An 18,117-nucleotide genomic window follows, 5' to 3' on the forward strand; every position below is an offset into this window, starting at 1 on the left:
CTTACATTTAAAAAAAGTAATCACCTTTTTGATAGAGACTTCAGTTTACTTGAGAATGTGCATGTGCATAAACGGGGCCAGCCTAAAATGTTGTTTGTTTATTTGTTTGTGCATGATCTATGATAAAGAAGCCACATTTATGATACCACTGTTGTCAGATGCATGTATGACTAAAAAAAATAGCTGCCCAGAGATGTTACAAATATGACTGCCATGTGGCCTGGTTTGCCTTAAAATAATTTTTGTAGCAAAAAGAAGAAAATAAAAGGATATTGCATAGATAGAACTACCATTGGCACTCATTTTACTCACATAATTTATACTCTTGATTAATCTATTGTATATATTATATATTTTTGAGGGTTTTTGTTTTTAAAGTGAAAAAGGATTAAACAATTAAACAACCAAACATACAGCATAAAAATAATGTTTTGTCAATGGTAAAAGTGAGTAGTGAGTGATTAGTCAGTAATTACAACAAGTAAGTTGTCATGAAACACAAAGCAGCATCAAGTATATGACATGACATGGACCCCAAAGACTAAAGCACTGTGCTCAAAGACACAAAATGATTATGAGAGTGAGATTTTGATCTCAGTAATCCTGGATCACTCTTTGCAACCTAATCCTCAGCGAGTATTGATGCTGACTACCACCCCTGGAGTCACAAGTTCGAATCTAGGGTGTGCTGAGTGACTCCAGCCAGGTCTCCTAAGCAGCCAAATTGGCCCGGTTGCTAAGGAGGGTAGAGTCACAAAGGTTAACCTCCTCGTGGTCACGATTAGTGTTTCTCGCTCTCAATGGTGCGCGTGGTAAGTTGTGCGTGGATCGCGGAGGGTAGCATGAGCCTCCATATGCAGAGTCTCCACGGTGTCATGCACAACAAGCCACATGATAAAATGCGAGGATTGACGTTCTCAGAAGCGGAGGCAACTGAGACTTGTCCTCTGCAACCCGGATTGAGGTGAGTAACTGCACCACCACAAGGACCTACTAAGTAGTGGGAATTGGGCATTCCAAATTGGGAGAAAAGGGGATAAAAAAAAAGAATACAAGCAAGCCATACTGCCCCCACTGGGTCATCTTACCAAGCACCAGTTTTCAATCTTTTGAGTCTATTCAGTTAAGAAAGCAAAAATCTTTAAACAAAGTGGACTGATGTTGATTAGTTAATGAATCCTTTCCACATTTCTGGGTTTGGAACATTGAAGTAAACTATAGTGGGGTAAACTTCTATACATGTAAACTGGAGACCCTAGCATATATTATTTAAGTGTGTCCATTTGCTCAAACGGAAAATGAACAAAAAACAAAAAACAAAACATCAACTATAAGGTTTCCAAAACTTTCCAAAAAAAGAAAAAAATAAACATCAGAGAACTATGGCAGTCAGAAGAGTGAAAGAGACCAAATTTACTGTCACTCCCTCAGCAGCTCTATTAGAACTCCCATTGCAGGTGTGTTATTTATTTATGTATTTATTAAATTAATGGCAGGTTAATATAAGACAAAGTATGTGATAATAAATGAACATTAAATAATAATAATTAAGGTTTCACTTTGCTTAATTAAGGCGGTAATGCGATATCATAGTCTGTGAATAAGATCTATAAAAATTAAAACCACTTAAGTTTCAGGACTTGCAAACTGCCTCTGACCCATTTTTATTTATTTATTTATTTATTTATTTTTTAGAGCTGTTAAGTACTAAAAGTATTCAATAATCTTTCTACAGAAATGCTTAGCAAACTATTTACACAGCATAATGCTTCAATCGCACACGTAAAATGGGAATCTGATCCCTGAATCCCTGACATATGCTCATCGGAATAAACATTCAAAAACAAAATAAATATATTTAATCCATTTGTAGTGGTAGGATCACCATGTGAGGGCAATTATGTCCCACGCTCCCTGGAGCCCCGTTCTTAATCTGTGCTTTGTTTGTATACAGAGACGGGATTGATTTATTATTTTAACAGTGTCAGAAGATATAAACCACAATAACAACAAAAAAGTCATCTTACTGTTGCTGGCCATGTATCCACATGAGTTTCCATTTAATGGAGATTCATAACAAAGGTTGGGAGGAGCATGTTCATTTAATCCAACCAATCACATCGCCAGAGTAAGCATATATAAACAGTGGCTTACATCCATGCTGTGATGATTCCTCCAGCATCCCTCCACCACCCCAACACCTCCCATCTATTCATTAATAACTCAACAAGTCCGTATTCGAGCTCAGGTCAAGTCTCGAGTCATCCTCCAGGGACAGCGAGCCAAACACGTTTACACTATTCTCATGGCAGGATTATATTAACTTGCGAACTACTGAAATTGTTTCATGATGGAAACAGCTCAATGTCAGTGAGAGATCAATGTGCACTCAGTGTGTGTGCAAGAAAGAGAAATTGCTGTTGTCAACTGCTGATTGATGGGAAAAGGTTAATTTGGTAGTAATGCAGCCTTTCCTCCACCAAGAGTCTCTCCAGCTGTGATTCTATTGACAACTGAGCATTTAGCACAGATCTGAACGGCTCCCTGTGATGCTTCCTAAATCAGACTAAAGTATAAAAAATATTGGCACCAAAGGACAATGCAAAAGGCCAAGTGCACTTTTTATTTTTAATTTTTATTTTTTTAATTTTTATTTTTATTTTTTCTGACAGGCTCATTCCTCTGGAGTACCAGCACTATCTACATCTGAAAGCACTAAGGATAGGTGGACTGGTCTTACAAATACTTTTCCTTATAATTTTGTCTTTTCCCCCTGCATTCTCTCACAACCACCTAATGCCTTGTCGAAAATTCATATAGAATTAATATTTTTTTATATAAATTAACTTTTGATAAACATCAAACTCTTTTAGTTTTCAACATTAAGGTCATTTCATTCTCATTCCATTCTTCCATGCAAAAATTCTTATATTTGTTGCATAGTAACATTCCATTATGTCAGGAACAGTATTTTCCAGTGGATAGGTAGCACCTAATAAAATTGCTATTTATTGAAACATTCTGTGCTTTATATTTTTATTATGTAGGAATTTTATAAATGCAATAAGGCATTTGAGGCTGTGCTATATTGTGAATATAGTCCCGGCTGAATGGTTTGCAGTGCCTAACAACACGTTTGCAGTATATAAACTGTATTTACAATGTAAATGCTGTTGCTTTACTGTTATGGCTTAATTTTCTGTGTTGTGGCTTATTTCTGTTTTGCTTTTATTTGCTTTGCTGATTTGGCTGTGTTGTGCACCCCTGGGCCACTGTAGATTCTTTTGAATCTACAGAGCGAAACATACAGCACCAGTGTAGCCCGATTCCTGAACAAATTACACTTATAAGTTGGTTCTTCTGAATCTGCACCACAAAACATACAGTGCTTCCTACTGAATTAATGATTTATATCAACCTGTTCTTAGTGAGTCAAAAACTTACTGAAGTCATTCATTTTGTGAACCAAGAATTAAGAGTAATTACTGGATGTTTGTTGTTTTGAAAATGTGTAGTTAAGGATAACCATTATTATTGTTGAAGTCTTGTTGTAATTAGTGGTATTTTATAATATATATAAAGAAATAAATCTTAAACGGTGCATAAATGGTGTTGTCACGTGGCACATGCTACTTTTCTCAGCACCCTTCAGGATGCACCAATCATTGTCATTTGTAAGATTTTTAGAAATCATTTTCTGGAGATTACACGGACAGATTTCCATTGGTATTTTAGGTCTGATCCTTAAAATTATTAGATTTAAACAAGCATACTTTTCGTGTTTCCTGTTGTGTTTTTGGCCGGTAAGCACCTTCTTGAAGAAAAATTTAACAATTGCATGAGATTTTAAAATATAATTCCCAATAAATGTTTTATTTTGCACATCAGAGAAGATCATCGGGATAGATTGGAAAATAATGTAATCCTACTTTGTTCAGGAGACCTGCTTTTTTAGATAAAAATTTAATTACATATAAATAAGCAATATGAGAAAAGATTATGTGGGACTGAAGGGAGTTGGAAAGCAGAAAGTGGAGAAAAACGTCAATATTCCATTCTCCCCATAATTTGCTTATCTTCTGATTGTCACTGTTCTGACATTTGTGCTGGCTCATACTGTTGTTTGTTTTTCATGATCAGCATTTCCATAGGAACGCTGAATGTTCCTGGGGAGGTGCTGATCATAGCAATGATTTACTCACCCATTCCACCTGCTTCTCACTGATTGCACTCCCTACTTATTCCTTGTGTTTTTCCTCTTTCTTTGCCAGTTTATTGTTTGCTGTCAAGTGTTAACCGTGCTCTCTTGTTTAGTTGGAGATTGCTCGCATGTCTGTTGGTTGCCAATCTCTAGAGATGTGGTTACCTTCCTGTTCACCGTAGCCTATGCCTTTGCCCATATTGTCGCCCAGTTCACTTGGAGGAGGATTCCTCGGTCTCTGCCTGTGTGTCGGGGGAAAAAACTCGTCTGGGCTTTTCTTTGCACCACACCAGCTTCAATGGGCTCTCTTCGGATTGCTCCTGACTTCCACAATGCATGCACTCTTCATACTAACACACTCCTTCCTTAGCCCGCTGAGCGGCTATAGCTTTTGACTCTGCTCATCACTGCAGCTGTTGCTGGGTGCGCTTGTCATTGTTTACAAACATTGTTGTTAATAAACTCATTGACTGGTTCCCTCTGCATTTGGGTCCCTTTGTCTCCCCTCACCCTCTGACAGAATAAACTGGCCACCATGGACCCAGCAGAGGAGACTACTCTTCACTCCACCCTTTCACAACAAGGAGCTCTTCCATTGTCACATAAGGAAAGGCAGCGGCAGCTTCTAAAGTGGTTATGTTTGTAAACATCTCTGAAACATGCCCATTAAAAGACAACGCTCGTCAGTAGTAAGGGGTTACTGGCGAGCGTGACACCCTTGGACAAAGCCCCCAGACATCGCATACTTCTCCGGGCTTGGCTGCAGAATGGAACGGACAGTCATACGATTTTGGTTTTGGTTGATTTTGGTGGGAGAGGATTTCATTGACACAGATTTGGCTTTCAAATGGTGGCTCCCCAGGATCCGATTGGATGAGCCCATCACCACTCACACACTTGGTGGCTCGCCCCTGTCAGTTATCACCCATTCCATGATGCCAATCACCTTTGTCTCCGGTAACCACTCTGAACAGTTGTCCTTCTATCTCATCCGGTCCCCATCGACCCCAGTTGTGTTGGGACATCCCTGGTTGGTAATGCACAACCCACACAGATTGGGAAACCAACACTGTCCTTGCTTGGAACTGTTTTTGTTCTTCACGTTGTCTTAACTCTGCTGTCTCCCCTGTCCAGTTTTGAGTGCGTAAGGACCCGGCTAAGGTTAAAGCCATCTCCGAGTGGCCAACCCCAGATTCTCGCAAGGCATTGCAGAGATTTCTGGGGTTTGCCAACTTTTATCTGAGGTTTATAAGAAATTATAACCAGCTTGTTGTGCCCCTGACGGATCTCACCTCCATGCTCACTAACTTTTGTTGGTCTCCGTGGGCTGAAGCCGCATTTTCTAAACTTAGAGCAGTTTTCCACTGCACCTATTTCAATTACCCCCGACCCTGCTAGTCATTTCGTGCTGGAGGTGGATGCATCCAAGGTCAGTGTTGGAGCGGTCCTTTCACAGCGCTCTCTCTCGGATGGAAAGATGCATCCGTGTGCATTCTTTTCACACCGCTTAACACCAGCAGAACGGAATTATGACATCGGTAACCAGGAATTACTGGCTGTCCAGTTGGCCTTGGGCAGGTGGCGCCATTGGTTAGAGGGTTTTGGGATACCTTTTGTCATTTGGACTGATCACAAGAACCTAGAGTACATCCATAGCACTAAATGTCTTAACTCCAGGCAGGCACGCTGGGCGTTGTATTTCACACGTTTTGATTTCACCCTGTCATATCGCCCAGGCTCCAAAAACATCAAGACCGATTCCTTATCTTGATGTTTCGAAATCGAGACCTCCACTGCCCCAGTGGATACCATCCTCCCCGCCCCTCAAGTGGTGGGCATGGTATCCTGGGAGGTATCCTGAAGTCCTCACTGCGCTATGTAAACATGCCCAGCGGGTAAGCTGTTTGTTCCGCAATCAGTTCGAAAGCATGTCCTTCCTTCATCTAATGTCGCCTGCCACCTGGGGGCTACTCATACCCAGACGCTCATTAGACAGCATTTCTGGTGGCCATCAGTTGCGCAAGACGTTCGCCAGTTCGTTGCCGCTTGTGCAATTTGTACGACTAATAAGACCTCCTGAAACCCCCCAGCCGGGCTCCTCCAACCGCTGTCAGTCCCTTCGAGACCCTATCACACATACCCATGGACTTTGTAACTGGTCTCCCCCCTCCCATGGCAACACAGTCATTTTGACTGAAGTGGACCTGTTTTCAAAGGTGGCTCATTTCATTCCCCTCCCCAAATTCCCCTCAGTGAGGGAGACAGTGGTAGTGGTCATTAATCACGTCTTCTGTATTCATGGCCTCCCGGTCGACATTTTTTCTGACAGAGGCCCCTAGTTTGTGTCATGTTTTTGGGCAGAGTTCTGTCGACAGCTGGGGGCTACAGTGAGTTTGTCCTCTGGGTTTCACCCCCAGACAAATGGGCAAGCGGAGCGAGCTAACCAAGAACTGGAAAAGACCCTGAAATGCATTGCCTCCTCTAACCCTTCTTCTTGGTGCGAAAGTATTGTTTGTGTCAGGGATGCCCACAACTCGTTGCCGTCTTCATCTACGGGATTGTCACCCTTCCAGTGAAGCCTCGGCTACCAGCCCCCTCTGTTTCCCACCCAAGAGCCTGATGCTCAGGTCCCATCCGTTCATGCGTTTTTACAGAGGTGCCGACGCACCTGGAAAGCTGCCAGAGAAGCCCTCTTATGGACTGGCACTCTTGTTAAGAGGTCAGTGGACCGACACAGGTGTACTGCCATTTGGCTGCTCTGATAGTTTTGCGGAGGGCATAACTGGTTTGGGCTCAAAAATACCAGTCATTCGGAATGCATTTCAGAGTCATCTATCCAAACCAAAGGAACCACTGCCATTGCACAAAGGCTGACACTAATGACCATAACCAGCACCCAGGCATGGATTAACCACAGTGCTGATTGGGCCATTGCCCACAGGCCTCTAAACACAAGATGCCTCGAGCTCTAAACTACTTTCTTTTTTTCTTTTTTTTAAGATATCAATTATAAATCCATGCTAATTCCAGCCTTATTTGAAATACCATTTGTTTGGCCAAATGCATGCTGGACAACAGCAGTGCAAGCACAGACACTTCAGTGCATGCTAAGGGAATTTGCGTCCCACAGGCAAAGCACATTTAATTGAAGGGATACAGAGAACAGCCTTCGATTCACAAACCGGTTCCAAACACAGAGATAAGGTGCAGTCTTTCCTGGCTGTGTACAAAGCTGATGGTTTAAGTGGAGGGCTTTAAAATGATTAAGTCCTGCATGCATTTCCAGGGCATGCTGAGTGACTCCAATCAGGCTTCCTAAGCAACCAGTTGGCCCGTTTACTAGGGTCGGTAGAGTCACATTGGGTTAACCTCCTCATGGTCGCTATAATGTGGTTTTCGCTCTCAGTGGAGCACGTGGTGAGTTCTGCGTGGATGCTGCGGAGAATAGCTTGAGCCTCCACATGCGCTACATCTCCGCGGTAACGCGCTCAACAAGCCACGTGATAAAATGCATGGATTGACGGTCTCAGACGCGGAGGCAACTGAGATTTGTCCTTCGCCACCCGGATTGAGGTGAGTCACTACAACACCACGAGGACTTAGAGCGCATTGGGAATTGGGCATACCAAATTGGGGAGAAAAGATGAGAAAATCCAAAAAAAATAAAAATAAATATGTTTAATGAAAAAGCAAGAGACGCCTTATGGTGCATTCACGTCATGTCAGAATTACCGTAATTATGAGATTCCAACTTAAAAAGTGTTCACGTCTTCGTAGAGCTCATAATTACAAGTTGTAAACTCGGAATTCTATGAAAGCTCCGACTTGACAGTCATGACGTCATGTGAAAAGAACCAATTTGACAGCGTCCTCAGCAGTTAAAGGTAGTGAACACATGTGACTGTTTGATATGCCATCCTATTATGCCAACGTTGCCTCGAACGGTTTATTTGTTATAAACATTTTGCAACAACAAAGCAAGGTGAATTAATGAATTGATGTAATGATAAATATTTTGCTGTTATCAACAACAAAGCCGTTTTGGCATAATGAGTGTTGTCATAGAAACAAATAACTTCTGAGTTCCCATGACTTAAACGGGTCTGAGTAGAACCTCCGAGTTGCTATCTTGTAATTACAGAAATTCCGACATGGTGTGAACGCAGTCTCGCACCTTTAACAAAGTGTCTAAATAAATTTGCCGGTCCTGCATGCGACACTGAAAAAAGTGAGATGCGGCACAATGATTAAAGATGTATTTACCTAGAATTTATTTATTTTTTAACTCGCTAAAAAACTCACTACTTGAAAAACTGATCCGAACCTAGCCCAAAACCCAAAGGTTTGTCAGGTACCACTGGACTCAGATGGGGTTCGGACTCAAATCTGTCAAGTGTCCTGTAGAGTGCATAAAGGTGAACGTAGTCACGTAACTAGTGTCATGCATGTTATTATTATTATTATTATTATTTTCTTCATTGGGCATGGGGGCCTCCATGGTGTTCTTCATGGGCCTCTCAGTTCTTAATCCATCCTTGCCTGCACCTAGTCAGAAATACATGATTTTGCCTTTCTAATAACTATTTTAAGAATGCAAACCGAAAATAATGTTTTAAAACTTCCAGACTTTATGTAGAAATGTAAGCTTCATGTTTAAATATTTGTTTTATATATTTAACAAATATAAACCAAAAAATGAAACAGCATACAAATGTACAGTATATGTTAAATTGTTAAATAAATACAATGCCACCGTGTGTGTGTGTATATATATATATATATATATATATATATATATATATATATATATATTATTTCAATTCCTTTATTAGAATAACAGATCAAGCAAATTTACAGGAAAATAACATAAGCCAGTTTCATACAGAAAGCCAAGGGTTTAAAAGTTTTTCAAAGTTCATTATAATATTTAAAAGCCTGTATAAACCACAGACTCTTTGTTTGTAGAAACAGAGTGTGTTTAAAGGTGCAGCTGGTTTAATTTACAACAAACCTCCAGATTTGTGACGTATGCTCTGGTTCCGTTCTATCAGTTGAACCCTACAGAAATGCCCATTTTGAAGTGCCCTACAAAGCAGGTATTTATGAATCCTTCGGTTTGGAACGACCCTTCATCATGGTGGCCACGATCATTCGTGAGGAGAATAGGGACTTAAATATTGATCTGTTTCTCACCCACACCTATCATATCACTTCAGAAGACATGGATTTAATCACTGGAGTCAAATGGATTATTTATATGCTGCCTTTAAATGCTTTTTGGGATTCAAAGTTCTGACCACCATTCACTTGCATTTAATGGACTAACAGAGCTGAGATATTCTTCTAAGAATCTTTGTTTGTGTTCAGCAATAGAAAGAAAGTCATACATATCTGAGATGGCATTAGGATGAGTAAATGATGAGAGAATTTTCATTTTTGGGTGAACTATCCCTTTAAACCTAAACCTAACTGACAGTGTCAGTGACGTGAAAAATGCAACTGCTGAAGCAACCATGCCATATTGTTGTGCTTCAATGACTCCTTCGACTCATGTGTCGACTCATGTGCTCTTCAAGACTCGCGCTTTGGTTTATAGCATCACACAAGTACAATTCACTATCTTGAGCTGCTGCGCAATTTCATCGCATTTGAACAAGCTTGTAAATTTAGTTGGTTATGTAATGTACATTTTAAATTAATATGGTCTTACAAGTTTTGCAATAAAGTAAAAGTGTTTTTATATCTAAAGTGTTTATAAACTGATAATATGGTATAAAAAATGATTCTATGAGACTGTGTTGGATATTTAAAGGTGCAGGTTGTAAGATTCAGAAACCCTTGTTATTAATGACACCTGTGGCCATTAAGTCAACTGCAGCCAGCTACCTGTTGCTCGTGCTCGTGCTCATGCACACACTCCATAGGGCCAAAACAATGACGTAACATATAAAGAGACTGTATCCACAAAGTGTGGATAATGGTCTGGGTATGCAAGTCTGTAGTTTGAAGTAATCACTTTTCTTTGCATGATACATTGACTGCATTAGTACGATAGCCTATGTCGGCATTAGCTAGCTAGCCAGCTTTATCAATAGCTGTTAGCTAAATTTGGGGGATGATGACAGTAGTTGTTTATAAAATAGAATATGTTGACACAATTCAGTATTGATGTGATTCCATCACAAATGTCATTTTGATATATTGATGCGCTATTGTTTTATAATAACAGAATGTACATATTTTCTGTATAACCAAGTTATGTTACACTAATGAATGGGTCTTTTTGCATTATCTTGAACATTGTCTAGCATTCATTTAATGTGTTATTGTAGTTTAGCTAAAATTACACAGATCAATCCTTATGGCACTATATTTGTGGCGGCTGTGGCTCAGGTGGTAGAGCTGGTTGTCCACTAATCACAGGGTTAACAGTTCAATTCCCAGCCCACATGACTCCACATGCCAAAGTGTCCTTGGACAAGACACTGAACCCCAAGTTGCTCCCAATGGCAGGTGTCATGGAACCTTTACCTCTAATATAAAGACTCACTTTCAAATTCTTGGGTTTTGATGCCATAAGATAAGACTTTATTAAAAACATAACAAAGCCGAGGTGGTCCATGGAGCATCTGACATTAAACTTCTGAATCATGCATTTTTATACAGTTTCTGCTCCCCTTAACACTTTGAGGGATGGCCTCTTCATCCAATGAAATCTTCTTATGCCTCCCTAGTTTCATCTTTGCCGTCTCCCTTCCAGCTGGTCACCTTTGGCCCCAACTTGCTGTTTCATCTTAATGCTAGCACTTAGTAGCGCACTTATATCATTTGCCTGTTTTGGTAATCTTGGCATTTATCTGCACCAGTCCTGCTCATTAAATTATACTTCAATACCCACATGCCCATCTCCCTTTGGGCCCTACAAAGTTTGATAGAAAGAGGCTGTAATTCTTTCTAAAAGCCAAGCTACTACAGGTGTTGTTCCTTATCTAAACCTCCTTACTCATTCGCTTGACACAGGCATCCCGTCTCCCAGGTCTCCTAATTTCTGTATTACATCAATTCATTTTTTCCTTGACACAAAGGCCTTACACAGAGAGAGACTGCAAGCTAAGCTATTTTCTGCACTTTCAAACTGTATTTAAATAATCAGAGTATTAAATTAATAAAAGAATGATTAAATATGTAACATAATGAATACATTGATTATACATTGTCATTTTTAGATCATTGCATATTGCATACATATTAATTCAATTATCAAAAACAGATGAACTGAATGATTAAATAAAAATATTCCATACAGGCTAGCGCCTTGCTTTGTTTTTGATTGGTGTGTGAGTGTGTGTGTGAATGGGTGAATGAGACACAGTGTAAAGCGCTTTGTAGAACCGCTAAGGTTAAAAGGCGCTACATACGTGCAGACCATTTACCATTTCACATGCTTTGCACTTATGTAAGCTTACCTGTCCAATAAGAAGAATGGTTTTGATCCCCAAAACCGAACGAATGTCCCTAGAGGAATCAAATGCCCTACCAATGTTCACTCTAGTTTTCGCTCGACCATGATCATGTTCCTGCTTAGCCAGACAGGATTCAGTAGATAAATGTTTTTTTGTTGTTATTGTTGTTGTTTTTTTAGATTAATCTGAGTTTGTGTAGGAGTCGGTGTTATGCTGGGAGCTGGCCGTTACCTAGTGTTGCAGACTGTATGTTGTCACTTTTGAATAGCAGAAGAGAAGCACTGAGGCAAGGCTCTCAGGAGCACACATAAACGTCTCATCCTTTGAATTTTCCCGGCAAAACCAACCCGCTCCCTTTGCATGAAATTCAGTCTACAGGCTTTAATAGGCAACCTAGAAAGTCTGGGAAGGGCTCATTTTTTAAGTTGTGTTACAAGCTGTTCACACATTGGCAAAAAAACAAAAAAAAGGCAAATATTACATGAAAATTGTTACATACTGCACCTTTAAGAGTAGATTAACTGTATCATTATGTATCACAATTTACAACCCCAATTCAGAAAAAGTTGGGACAGTATGAAAAATGATAATAAAAACAAAAAGGAGTGATTTGTATATTATATTCACCCTTTGCTATATTGAAAGCACTACAACTACACATTATATGATGTTTTACTTTGTGAATTTAAATGTTTTTTTTTTTAATATATTTATTTTTTATTTTTTATTTTTTTATGTACAGTAATTTCAAATCAGATAATTGCAACACGGTCCAGAAAAGATGGAATAGTTGAGTGTTTACCACTGTGAAACATCACCATTTCTTCTAACAACACTTATTAAGCATTTGGGCACTGAAGACACAAGTTTGTTAAGTTTAGAAAGTGGACTTTTCCCCCATTCATGCATTATGCAGGTCTTCAGCTGCACAGTTGAACAGGGTCTTCATTGCCATATGGTGTGCTTCATAATGCACCACACATTCTTAATTGGAGACAGGTCAAGACTGTAGGCAGGCCAATCTAGCACCCACACTCTGCTTACACAGCCATGCATTTGTAATCCGGGCAGTATGTGGTTTGAAGTTGTCCTGTTGGAAAATGCAGAGACGTCCCTGGAAAACAGTGCTCGATGGCAGTGTATGTTGCTCCAAAATATTTAAAAATCTGTCTGTATTAAAGATGCCCTCACAGATGTGCGACTTACCCATGCCATGGGCACTGACACACCCTTGGCCCATACAGACACTAGCTTTTGGACCTAATGCTGATAACAGCTTGGATGGTGCTTTTCCTCTTTGGCCCGGAAAACACGACGGGTGTGTTTTTTTAAAAAAATATTTGAAATGTGGACTCGTCGGACAACAAAACACAGTTCCACTGTTCTACTTTCCATCAGAGATGAGATCAAGCCCAGAAAAGTCTGTAGCACTTCTGGAGAGTGTTGATGTATGGCTTCAGCTTTGCATAGTAAAGTCATAACTTTAATCTGTGGATGCAGCAGCAAATGGTGTTGACAAACAAAGGTTTACTAAAGTAATCCCAAGCCCATATTCAAGATATCCATTACAGATTAATTAAATTTTTTTAAGACAGTGACGTCTGAGGGATCGGAGATCACGCGCATTCAAAAGTGATTTTCGTCTTGCACCACACACCAAGATTTGACCAGATTCCTTTAATCTTTTAAATATTTTGTGCACTGTAGAGGGTGAAATGCCCAAAATCCTTCAAATTTGTTTTTGGGGAACATTGATCTCAAAGTACTGGATTATTTGCTGAATCATCTGTTGGCAAATTGACAAGTGTCTAACAATCCTTGCTCTTGAAGGACTAGGCTGTTTTTGGAGGCTCCTTATATACTATTACACGACTGCCTGTTTAACATCTCCTGTTTCACATTGCCTTGTTATTTCAACTTGTCAAATTGTTATTAGTCTTAAATTGCCCCTGTCTCAACTTTTTTGGAGCATGTTGCAATCATCTTATTTGAAATTACTGTATATTTTCAAAAAAACTATAAAATTCACAAGGTAAAGCATCATATAATATGTAGTTGTAGTGCTTTATATATAGCAAAGGGTGAATATAAATAACAAATCACTCCTTTTGATTTGATTTTTCATACTGTCCCAACTTTTTCAGAATTGGGGTTGTATGTTGCAAACAAATAAATCAAATCACTTTATTGTCACTCGACCATATACACAAGTGCAACAGTGAGTGAAAGTCTTGGGTACAGTTCGGAGCAACATAGCAGTCATGACAGTGATGAGACATATACCAATTTACAAGAAACATCAGATATAATTTACATATCTAATATACACATATTACACACAGCACAATATACTAATAATTATATACCACATACAGTATACAATACACACAATATAGAATACACATACAATATAGAATACACAGTATACAATAAAAAATTGTATATATAAAATATACAGTAGGTTGTATTGTGCTGTATTGACATTCAGGCTGTCGGTTGATAGTCAGTTGCTAGTGTGTTGTTAAGAGAGAATATAATTTATGACAGTCCAGTGTGAGATTAATAAAGTGCAGTGTTGATGTATATTGATCGTGAGAGCTCAAGAGTTCAAAAGTCTGATTGCTTGGGGAAAGAAGCTGTCATGGAGTCGGCTGGTGCGGGTCCTGATGCTGCGATACCGCCTGCCTGATGGTAGCAGTGAGAGCAGCCCATGGCTCGGGGTCTCTGATGATCCTCCGAGCTTTTTTCACACACCGCCTGGTGTAGATGTCCTGGAGGGAGGGAAGCTCACCTCTGATGATGTGCCTGGCAGTTCGCACCACCCTTTGCAGAGTTTTGCGGTTGAGGCCAGTGCTGTTGCCGTACCAGGTGGTGATGCAGCCAGTCAGGATGCTCTCTACAGTGCTGGTGTAGAATCGTGTGGTGGTTCATTCCAAACTTCCTCAGCCATCTCAGGAAGAAGAGGCGCTGGTGAGCCTTCTTCACAACAGCCTCAGTGTGGACGGACCATGTGAGTTCCTCAGTCATGTGGACACCAAGGAACTTGAAGCTGCTGTCTCTCGCAAAGAGTTAACATTGGCTTCAACAGATTCAGCACATGTAACTCAGTCTCACTCCTTCTTACGATACAATCAAAGAACTTCCCTTAGAACAGACTACAGAAACCAAAAGCAATAATATAAACAAGAAAGATAATAACAATGGTATTCTTATCTATTTGTTCTATCCGTTACACTTACAGCGCATTCAAGGTATTTACTTAATCAGTATAGTGCAATGCTCTACCAGCTGTGCTACAGGCGGAGTTAGTGGAGGTAGCATTTGTGAGCTTATGTAATGACCCTATACTTTATTTTCACACAGGAGCAAAAGAGACTAAACTTACTGTTGTTTTTAAATGTTATACAGTTGCTGAAAGAAAGGTTTATCAACATTTTTCCACAGAACCTTCAGAGATACCAGAGCACAAGTTAGGTTTGCAACAAGTTTAGGCTCTGTCTGTCTCCACCCATTTCGTATTAAAAGATTTTGACTCAAGGTACACCACTGTTGGGCCTCATGTACACAAATAAGAGACAAAGGCAGGCCTATATACAGTCATAAAGCCTGACTGCGGCCTATATGAACACTTAAAGCTTGATAACAACAATGGCACCAAAATCAAACAAAGGGAGTCCAAAACAGACTACAGATCCCATGAAGCCTTGGTCACTTTACACCTATGTGTGAAATTCTGAAGGATCGAACTCTCAACTCCTATTGGATGAAATGCATGACAGAACGCATCCCCCAACCATGACATCATTGAGAGTATAAAACCCGGAAATTCCTTCGATGCTTTGCTTCCAGCGACAGTATGTGCCTCATCTATTTGCACTCCTGCTGCTCCCAGGTCTAGCCTCGTTGCCCAAGGAAGTAACGTACGTACCTGAACTTTGGCCATACAATCTCCTTCTCGTTGGACGAGCTGAGATATCTCTGTGTTCCACCGAGCATGCTAATGGATCTGAAGGAGACCGCTGAGCAATCCGCATCTCATTTGCCTGCAGAAGTGAAGAAAGAATATTTCTCTTCCCTCTTGCTGATTTCTCCACTACCCCGCCGAGAATTAGCCACCGTACTGCCTGCAGACAGAACGAGGAAATGGCCTCCCATCATCACCCGAGCTTCGAGGAACCGAGTCAGAGTCAAACGATGGACAAACCGACATTCTACCCATGTCCTCACGTGACTCAAGTAAGAGGTTTACGTCTGGGCAGAGAAAGATTATTATAGTGTGTTATTCTTGTGTATCAAGGTTATTGCTTGTACAGCTTACGGACTGCCGACTCCGCTCATTGCTGCTAATAATACTCAAAGTATTACTGTAACACTGTTACCACAAAGGAGATTTGCTGTTTTGTTGTCCAACCATGTTGGACTGTTTGTGCAGTTCCGTCATCGCGGGTGAGACTGGCGCACTGAGTTTATCCATTAAAGAACCAACGACCGCAGAGGACGGATTACAAGCTGTTCACCGCGTTTCTGAGTGATAAACTAATGGTTGCCTTCTCTCCCACGATTGCTAAAACCGGCTTCGTTGCTGTCACTCTGTTCTCTTTCTCTCGTACTAACTGCACACACACAAGACCCCTCACAAACATACCTGCACACACATTTGGTGAGCAGATAACTTGGCGATAGAGCCCGCTTTGTCCCTAAGTTATCATACCAGCGGATACACGCGTTAAATGGGCAGATGCCATTAACCAGTCTCTCCGCCATCAATCTCCATGAGAGCGACGTCTGCCATTTTGTGCTCTCCTTCTCTCCTTACACACACACACACACACACACATACATACCTTCCTCTCATGTATTATAGGCTTATTTGTTACCATATCTAATCATGTTATTGTTTAGTTTGTAGTTGGATGTCGGAAGTTTTTTGACTGCATTGTATTGATTATTAATTGATATTACTGCATTAATAAACTTTGTTATACTTTAAAGAGAAGTGTTTTGGTATTGTTCTGCATGCACCTGTGTCAAGGGCTGGTAGGGGATGTCAGTGCTCGGATTCAAGCCTTCATTGTTTTCCTTTTGAATGTCGATGTTCTCCGGACTTCGAATTTCCTAAAAGAACAATCCTATAGTGAGACTGCTATACTGTCTGGTTATTAGTCCCTGATTCCAGGGTGGTGCCCCGGCGATATTAATCCTTATTAATATTCTATTGATTTTGATAATTGATAATTATCTTCGATGATTGTTGATTTGAAGGATAAGTTAATGTTAATTCTAATCAATGTTCTATTGATTTTAATATTTATCTTTGATAATAATTAATATTCTATTGAATTTGATAATTGGTGGTTATCTTTGATGATTGTTGATTTAAAGGATTAAAAGCTAATATTGATTCTAATCTATTGATTTTAATAATTCATAATTATCTTATCTGCTATCTGCTAATAACCAAACCCGCTCCTGAATGAAGTGCCCAACATTAATGGTGGCCTGTGTACGGCATCCTACGTGCCAGTTTGTCACAGTGGGTATGCATAAGAATCCAAAGTATTAACTTGAATCATTAGTTCAAAGTTTGGTTCTGTTTGATGATTGACTTCTCTCACGATTTGCCAAGCTTAAGCCAGTGTGGTGTGAAAGTGCTCTTAGAGTGGATTTGGGGTTGGCAAGTTCATGATAGTCTGTTCCAAGCCTGCTGTTGTTATTATTTAACTCCTAATGCTTTCGCCTAGATGTTACAGAGAGGTGTCAGGTCACCTAATTAATGTCCACCAAGGAGAGGTTGCAGTGAAATTTGCACAATGCATAACAGTAACACATAAGCCACAGGTCGAAGCCTCTCATCTGTGTGTTCGTGTCAGCATTATAGCAACTGTAACACAACAAGCTATTAGAGCCACTGTGTCACAAGCATTTTTACTGCCCAGTAAAATGAGTCGCCAGTCACCCCACATGGCTGGACCAAAGCTCCTCAGAGGTCAGATAACCCAGCACTGCAAGATGTGGTCGCTGCTATGCTCCATCTCTCCGTAGAGGAGAGAGATATCCTCAATGGCTACAATGTTAGTCATTGTGATGAAGCATTGCAGGAACTAGTTGATTATGTCAACAACCCAGTCAGGAAGCCAGAGCGCACAATCCCAGACCTCGTGGGCCAAATGTTCCTTCTTCATCACCACAGAACCCAACTGCAAACCGCAGAGCACCAGGCCCAGCTCACCCAGCTGCAGAACAGCTACCAAGTGGTGCAGAGGGAAAATCTCAGCCTGCACCAAGAAGTTAGGTGCACCCAAGCTGAGAGAGTTCGGGCACAGGAAGATAATGCCCGGATGCAGGAGGTAAATTAAACCCTGCGCAGGCAGCTCAAAGCTGCCCAGCTAAGAGCAGAGTCAGATCAGGTAAGTGCAGCTGCTGACCTGGCCACCCAGCAAACACACAGCACAA

Source organism: Myxocyprinus asiaticus, chromosome 11, assembly GCF_019703515.2.
Source record: "Myxocyprinus asiaticus isolate MX2 ecotype Aquarium Trade chromosome 11, UBuf_Myxa_2, whole genome shotgun sequence".
Lineage (NCBI taxonomy): Eukaryota > Metazoa > Chordata > Actinopteri > Cypriniformes > Catostomidae > Myxocyprinus > Myxocyprinus asiaticus.